The sequence below is a fragment of the Petaurus breviceps genome, unplaced genomic scaffold (genome assembly GCF_028583685.1).
Source record: "Petaurus breviceps papuanus isolate PSGF00001 unplaced genomic scaffold, PetGlider_PUasm1.0 229, whole genome shotgun sequence".
Taxonomy (NCBI): Eukaryota; Metazoa; Chordata; class Mammalia; order Diprotodontia; family Petauridae; genus Petaurus; species Petaurus breviceps.
The window spans coordinates 15,576,762-15,584,601 of record NW_027185903.1 but is presented as its reverse complement, the minus strand read 5'-3'; positions in this window follow the sequence as shown (position 1 = coordinate 15,584,601).

Sequence of the window (7,840 nt, the reverse complement as noted above, 5' to 3'; positions counted from 1 at the left end):
AATATATATGTGTGTGTGTGTGTGTGTGTGTGTGTGTGTGTGTGTGTGTATTTGTCTATATCGGAGGTTATTCGGGCATATGAATACATATATGAATGTGTATATATGTTTACAAGTATACATAGATAGCGGGCACAGGACCAATTTAATAGGAAAGGTGAAATTAAGAGGTGAGAGAGCAATATAATGAGAGGAGATGGGGAGAGACAGAATGGGGTAAACTATCTCATATAGAAGAGGCAAGGGAAAATGGTTACAATGGAGGAAGAATAGGAAGGCAAAAGGGAATAGGTCAACCTTATTCTCATTGAATTTGGCTGGGGGAGGGAATGAAATACACACTAAATAGGGTATCTCACCCTACAGGAGAGTAGGGGGGAAGGGGATGAGAGGGGGAATGATGGAAGGGAGGGAAGTTGGAAGCACCCACTTTTAAAAAGGGATGGGATCAAAGTAGAGAATAGAACAAGTGGGAGGTGGGATAGGAGGTAGGGAAATATAGTCAGTCTTTTACTATATATCTACTATGTTTATGTTTTGCATTAGCTACACATGTACAACCTATACTGAACTGCTTATCTTCCCAGTAAGGGTGGGTGACAAAGGAGGAAGGGAATGAATCTGGAATTCAAAGTTTTAAAATCAAATATTAAAAAGAAAAAAAAATATATATATATATACTATTATTAATACTATTGTACATATAATTGGGAAATAAGATATATAGGTACTGGCGCTTAGAGATCCATCATGCCCTACTGGAAAAGTTGAAAGGGGTATGGGAAAAGATATGGGAGAGAGCAGATTGGAGGAGGGGATATCCTGTGGGACTGCTATTTTGGTGCTGTGGGTAGGGGAAAAACAGGGAGAAAATTTGTAACTCAAAATCTGCTGGAAATGAATGATGTAAATCAGAAGTTAATAAAGCATTTGAAAAAAAAAAAGAATACTGACCCAATAGTCAAAAGACCCAGGTTCAGATTCTGTTTCTGACAGTTTATAGCTGTGGGCTCACTCTCCCAATTCCAACTTACCCTGGCAGTTTGGAGCCCTGGAGAGCCTGGCTACTGCTCCCATAAGGGTTTTAGGGGTAACCCTGAGGGACTGGGAGGGTCTTTTTAATGTGATAGGTCTTTAGCCCCATCCATTATGTTCTTCTCAATGTCATTTAACCAGTTAATACTTCTGAAGCATAAATTAATCAATTAATATCACTTCTGGTTCTGTCATCATTTCCTTTTTTGCTGGGGTGATCAAACAGGTTGCTCCTCATCAGACTTGGTTGCTATATCTACTGGTAAACTCTGCTACTGATTCCTTTTGGAGTTTGCAAGGCCCTAACTTGGTTTAGTCCATCTCTAGATAATCACTTTCCTAAGATCAGGAAAGAATAAATGCAAGGGACAAAAGAAACAAAAGTGGCGTATATTCACAGACACATCTCTAGGACACCCCTTATCCCCCCTACTTTCTTTTCTTTTTTTTTTTTTGAAGGTCAATTCGTGTTAAGTGACTTGCCCCAGGTCACATGGCTAGTATTTGTGTTAAGTGTCTGAAGCCGAATCTGAACTCAGGTTCTCCTGACTCCAGGGCTGGTGCTCTATTCATTGTGCCACCTATCTGCCCCTTCCCCCAACTTTCTGTTGAAGTAAACGATCTCATTCCCAAAGAGAAAGCTCATTCACTCTTCATGACTAGTATATGTTTCCCTATGTATACTTTTTTGGATTTGTTTTGCTATTAACTTAGATAAATTAGTTTATTTGCTATTTCTTATGTATATTCATTGTGGAATTGGCATCTAGTAGGAAGGAATTCAAGTCTTGGTTATAGAACTTAGAGCCCTCCTTCCTTAGTAAGAAAAAACAATCAGAAGTTTAATTTGAACCTAAAAATGATGCCCCCTAGACTAATAATATTTAAGAGAATTGATAGATAGAATTCTAGCTCAGTACTCCCCTCTCTCTGAAGAGAAGAGAGGGGCTAGCCTTTGTCTCCAACCTCTCACTTCCCTTACTAGTAGCAAGAATTACTACAAGGAATTACATTCCTTGGAGAAGGATGGTAAGAGGAGATACTAGATGTATCTATTTTTGCCTCCCTTCAAGCCACTTCTAGACAGATCCATGGGGACACACATAATGTAGATAAAACACTAGCTCCCCACAGCCCCCACCCCCTTTTATTCCTTTACACATTCTGTGTTCTAATCAAACTGGTCTGTTTGCTGTCTCTCCATATTCAGATTCTATTTTCTATCAGTGTCTTTACCTAGGTTCTCCCTCATTTATATCTTCTTCACTGACCGATAAACAACAGCTAGCATTTAAATGCCACCTACTGTGTACCAGGCAGCTTTCTAAGTGCTTTACAAATATTATCTCATTTGATCCATATAAAACCCCTGGGAAGTAAGTGCTATTGTTATTTCCATTTTACATATGAGGAAACTGAGATAAACCGAGATAAACTAAGGCTAAGTGATTTATCCAGGATAACATAGCCAGGAAGTGTTTGAAGTCACATTTGTACTCAGATTTTCCTGACTCCAGGCCCAGCAATCTATCCTTTGCACCACCTTGCTACTTCTATAAGTTAAAATCTTTAACTTTCTTCAGTAAGCATTTATTAAACACATACTATGTACCAGACATTTTGTTAAGTGTGGGAAATACAAAGACAAAAGTGAAAGTCCCTGGTCTCACAGAGCTTGCATTCTATGGGAAGAGACTATATATATGTATGTATATGTATATTTATATACACACATGTATACATAAATATATAATACACACATGTACAAACATACATATATATCTATAAATAGAATATATAACATATACACACAATATACATATATACATACATACACAAAATATATATACACACAAACACAAATATAGGTATATATAAATATATTTAAAGAGTACAAGATAATGGGGGGGTGAGTGCTAGTAGGTGGAGAGATCTGGGAAGGCCACTTTTAGAAGGTGATGCAAGCTAAATGTTGACTGAAAATAATGATTCTGAGGGAGAAGTAAGTAGGGAGTGCATGAGAGATGTGAGAGAGAGCCTATGCAAGACATAAAATGAGATGGAAAGTTGTATATAAGGAAGAGCAAGACCCATTTAGCTGGAATATAAAGTAATGGATAGTAAACTTCGAGAAGTAGTTTGGAGCCAGGTTGTGAAGGGCTTAAAATGACAAATGGACAAGTCCATTTTTGTTCCTAGAAATGAGAGGTAGTACCTAGGCTTCAGTGAGCAAGTGAGTGGCATGTCCAGGAAGATCAGTTGACCAGTTCTGTGGAGGATGGACTGGAGGAGAAGAGGCTTGGGGAAAGAGTCTACTAAGAGATGATGAGAGCCTGAAACAAAATGGTAGTCGTGTGAGTACACAGAAGGGAAGAGATGTGAGAAATATGTTGAAATAAGAAACCTTCAACAATATTTGATAATTGGGGGTGGCTAGGTGGTACAATGAATAGAGCACCAGCCCTGGAGTTAGGAAGACCTGAGTTCAAATCCAGTCTCAGACACTTGACACAAAAACTAGCCGTGTGACCTTGGGCAAATCACTTAACTCCAATTGCCCTCCAAAAGGCAATAAATAAATAAATAATAAAAATTGATAATTTATTAGATATGTGTAAGGGAGAGTAAGAAGTCAAAGCTAACTTCAAGGTTGCGAACCTGAGTGAGTAGAGGGATGCTAGTATCTTCAATACCAATAGGAAAGTTTGGAAGAGGGGTAAATTGGTGGAGGAGGAAGATAATGAGGTAAGTTTTGGACATATTGAATTTGAGATGTCTCCGGGACATTTGGTTTGAAGTGTCCAATAAACACTGAAGCTCAGGACAGAGACTAGGGCTGGATGTATAGATCTGTGAAACATCTGCATAGAGATCATAATTAAATAAATATGCACTAATGAGTTCACTAAGAAAATGTCAAGAGGGAAGAGGGCCCAGTATAGACTCTTGGAGTACTCCTGCAATTAGGGGCAGGAAGTGCATAATTGGATCAACAAAGGAGACTGAGGAGTATTTAGAAAGGTGGGAGAGCCAAGTGAGGGCACTATTAAAAAAAAATAAACCCAGAGAGGAAAAAAATAGCCCAAGAGGAGAGGTTGGTCAACAGTGTCAAATGCTGCAGAGATGTCAAGAAGGATAAAGATTGAATAATTTATTAATCCATTAAGAAATCACATGTACTTAATAAATGCTTGTGGAATGAATGAATGCTTATTGAAGGGTAATTAGAATGATTAGCGTATTTTCCAGGACTGAGGTTGGTGAGGACTGAGGTCCTGTTGTATAAGAAGAGACAAAAACAATGAGGACTTTTGACCTGGAAATGTGAAGTCTTAGAGGGAACAGAATTGAAATATGAATAGTGTGAATAAGGTAAACATTTACCTATTCACTAAATCTCAAAATGCTGGGTGAAAGATGGACAGAGAAGTCTTTGAAACTTGGGAGTAAGGTGAATTTGAGGGTCTTCACTGGATTAGGAGTAAAGAAATCTCTGTTCTAAATAGCACTCCCCCTCCTCCTATCTAGGAGAGTGACCTTGAGTAATGGTTTCATCTCTGTGGCTTTAGATTTCCTTAACTGATAGTCCAAGGGGTTGGACTTATTGATTTCTAAGTCCCAAAGTTCCAAAGTTCTGTGATTATACATTTGTGTGGAAAAATAAAAGGAAATGCATAACAGGCAAAAACTTGTGGAATACTTTACTCCAAGTGATGGTGGTGAACAAAATATCTCTTTCCTTGGTGCTATCTTGGGCTTCACTAAGAGCCTTTCATTAAGGTCTCAGAAATAGGGAGGTGATGGTTCCACTGCATTCTGGCCCTATCAGACCTCATCTGTAGCCTGTGGCCTGAACACAAGTATTGTATTTAGTTTTGGGCACCACAATTTAGACATTGGTAAACTGGAGAGTGGCCAGAGGAGAGTAACTAGAATGGGCAAAGTTCTTGAATCTATGTCCTGTGAAGTTTGGTTAAAGATCTAGGGATATTTTAGCCTGGAGAAGAGAACATTTGGCATGATAGCTGTCTTCAGGTAGGTGGAGGGCTATCATGCTGAGCAGATTTGTTCTGTGGGGCCCAGAGGAGCAGAACCAGGTACCATTGACAGCAGGGAAAATTGCCTAAAAATAGTTGTCCAAAAGTGGAAGTGAATGAAAGGTGGTATGTCTTCCCTCCCTGGAGGTCTTTGAGAAGAGTGACTACTTGTCAGGTTAAGTGGGTATTTCTTTTGTGTTTGGGCTGTTCTGAATGGTCCCTCCCCAAACTCAAATCCTGTGATTCTGAGACTTAGGTCTGTCATTCAGTATTTGCTTAAACATTGATACTATAATTCTAGTGACAGGACTCCCCAGCTGCATTTGAATAATGTCTCAACACAGAAACTCCAGGGAAGTGGGAAAGATTGGCCACCTGAATTAATCTGATCCTTCAGGACTAGTCAGTCATGTGTGATTGGCCAATGAACTGAGAGCTGGAAGTGTCCCTCAAATAGGAAAGAGGGACTTTGAAGATAGGCCAAAAGGAAGGTCTTGCTTTGAAACATAAAGAAACAGAGAGTCAGTCGACTTCTGAGTACTTAAGAGACCTGATACAATACTGTAGTGTCGAGTGAAGACAAGGTATGCAACCTGGGCTACATGACAGCAAAAGTGGAACCCATGAAGAGACATGGGGCAGAGATATTAACTTGGAATAGCTGAGCAGGTAACCTAGTGATGTCCCACAGAATATACCTATAATGAGTTACCAGAGGCAGCTAGGCAGGGCAGTGGGTAGAGTCTAGACTTGGATGGAATCAGGCACACCTACATTTAAATCCTGCCTCAGACACTTACTAACTGTGTGATCCTGGGCAAGTCACTTACCCTCTGCCTAATTTTCTTCATCTCTAAAGTGAGGATAATAGTAGCATCTACCTCCCAGTGGTGTTGTGAGGCTCAAAGGAGAGAATATACATGAGGTGCTTAGCACAGGGCATGGCACATAGTAGGTGCTTAATAAATCTTGTTTGTTTCCTTCCTTCCACCTCACCTAGGGAGAAGGTGGGGGTGAGGGACAAAGCCAGAAGAGTACAGCCAGCTGTTTGCTGGTGTTTATCTTAGCAAGTAGGGGCGAAAGGTAAGCTGTGATCTGCAGAACAAAGCAGGTTTAATGATTGAGGAGGCAGTTTGAGTTGCAAGCCTTTCCTGAGGTGCCAAGTGACTTGTTCATTAAATTTCTTGCTTCATCTTTTACTAACACAACAATCATAGCTGCTCTATGTTAAGCAGAAAGTCTAAACAGGTTGTTTGTTCCTCTGAGGCTTGGACATAATCAATCAATTTTCTTGTTGTTGAGTTGTGGTTTCAGTTGTGTCCATGTCCCCATTTGGGATTTTCTTGGCAAAGATACTGGAGCGATTTGCCACTTTCTTCTCCAGTTCATTTTACAGACGAGGAAACTGAGGCAAACAGGGTTAAGTGACTGGCCTAGGGTCACACAGCTAGGAAGTGTCTGAGGCTGGATCCAAACTTAGGAAGATGAGTCTTCCTGACTTCAGGTCCAGCACTCTGGGAACTATGGTGCCACCTAGCTGTCCCACCTATAGTTTAGACAATCTCCCTGAAAGTAAAGGTACTTAAGGGGCTGCTGAATAAGCAACCCCTTTTCCTTTGGATCTGCATTGTCTGAGTAATTCACTGACTTTCTAAGTAAGATGCTGCTTTGTAAATATGTGCACTATCCTCTTCTTTCTCCAAGGAGTCGGCTGCATTAGAAAACTTTTTTCTCTCTAGTAGGCCTAGTGCTTAAACTTTCAAACTCAAGAATTATCAAACTTGGGTTGCTCACAAGGCAATTCTCAAAACTTGGATTTTCAATATCTAGAACAAATGTGTGATTTTGCAGGAAGCTTCCAAATGCCCCTGTTGCTAATATCTAGTGAGCTAGGAAAGCCCACTCAGAATTTCTTCTCTTAAGCCCGGTTCTAGAACATTTCTGCCATAGTCACGTGCGTCTGCCTTAAGTCACTATCAGTTTCTGGGGGAGAAGGGAGAAATCTCAAGATTTTTGAGGGAAAAAGAAGTGGGCTTGGGGTGGCCAGGTGGCTCAGTAAGAGCACTGGCTCCAGTGTCAGGATGACCTGGGGATCGAATACTGGGCTCAGACACTCAGCACCACACCCAGAAATAACTGGCCATATAACCTTGAGCAAGTTACTTAACCCTGATTGCTTTAAAAAAAAAAAAAAGAAGTGGGCTTGCAGGATAGCATTGCCACTCCCTTTTCAGTCACATAGCCACTTGCTGCTTTTCTAAACAAAGCTTAAGGGGAAAAGACAAAGAGGAAATCCTGATGAGAGGAGACCCCGAGAGCAGCCAGCTTGTTTTTATACACCATAAAGAAGAACAGTTGGTTTCCAGTCAACCATTCAGAAGAAAGAAACCCTAATCTAGGAAACCTAATCACAACAACAGTGAACAGGTTTGTGTTGCATGAGGTGGTGAGCCAGTTAGCTCAAGGGAATGACTGGTAGTCTATGATCTCATTAGGTTAATTAGGGAACTTCTCATATTAATCAGTGATTCTCCCCCATTATACATTAATGATTTAAAAAAAAATAAAAGGTTGGAGGACAAATTTATGAATGATAGCACTATACGAAACTGTCGCAAGAAACCTTGATAGACATAACCTTAAAACTGCTTCGATAGAAAGAAAACCATCCTGTCTCATGGCTCATTCCTTTGGGACTGTTGTTATCAAAAGAAAACTGAGTTATATGGAGCATAGGTCAGGAACAATTAATCAATTTTTCTCTGTGG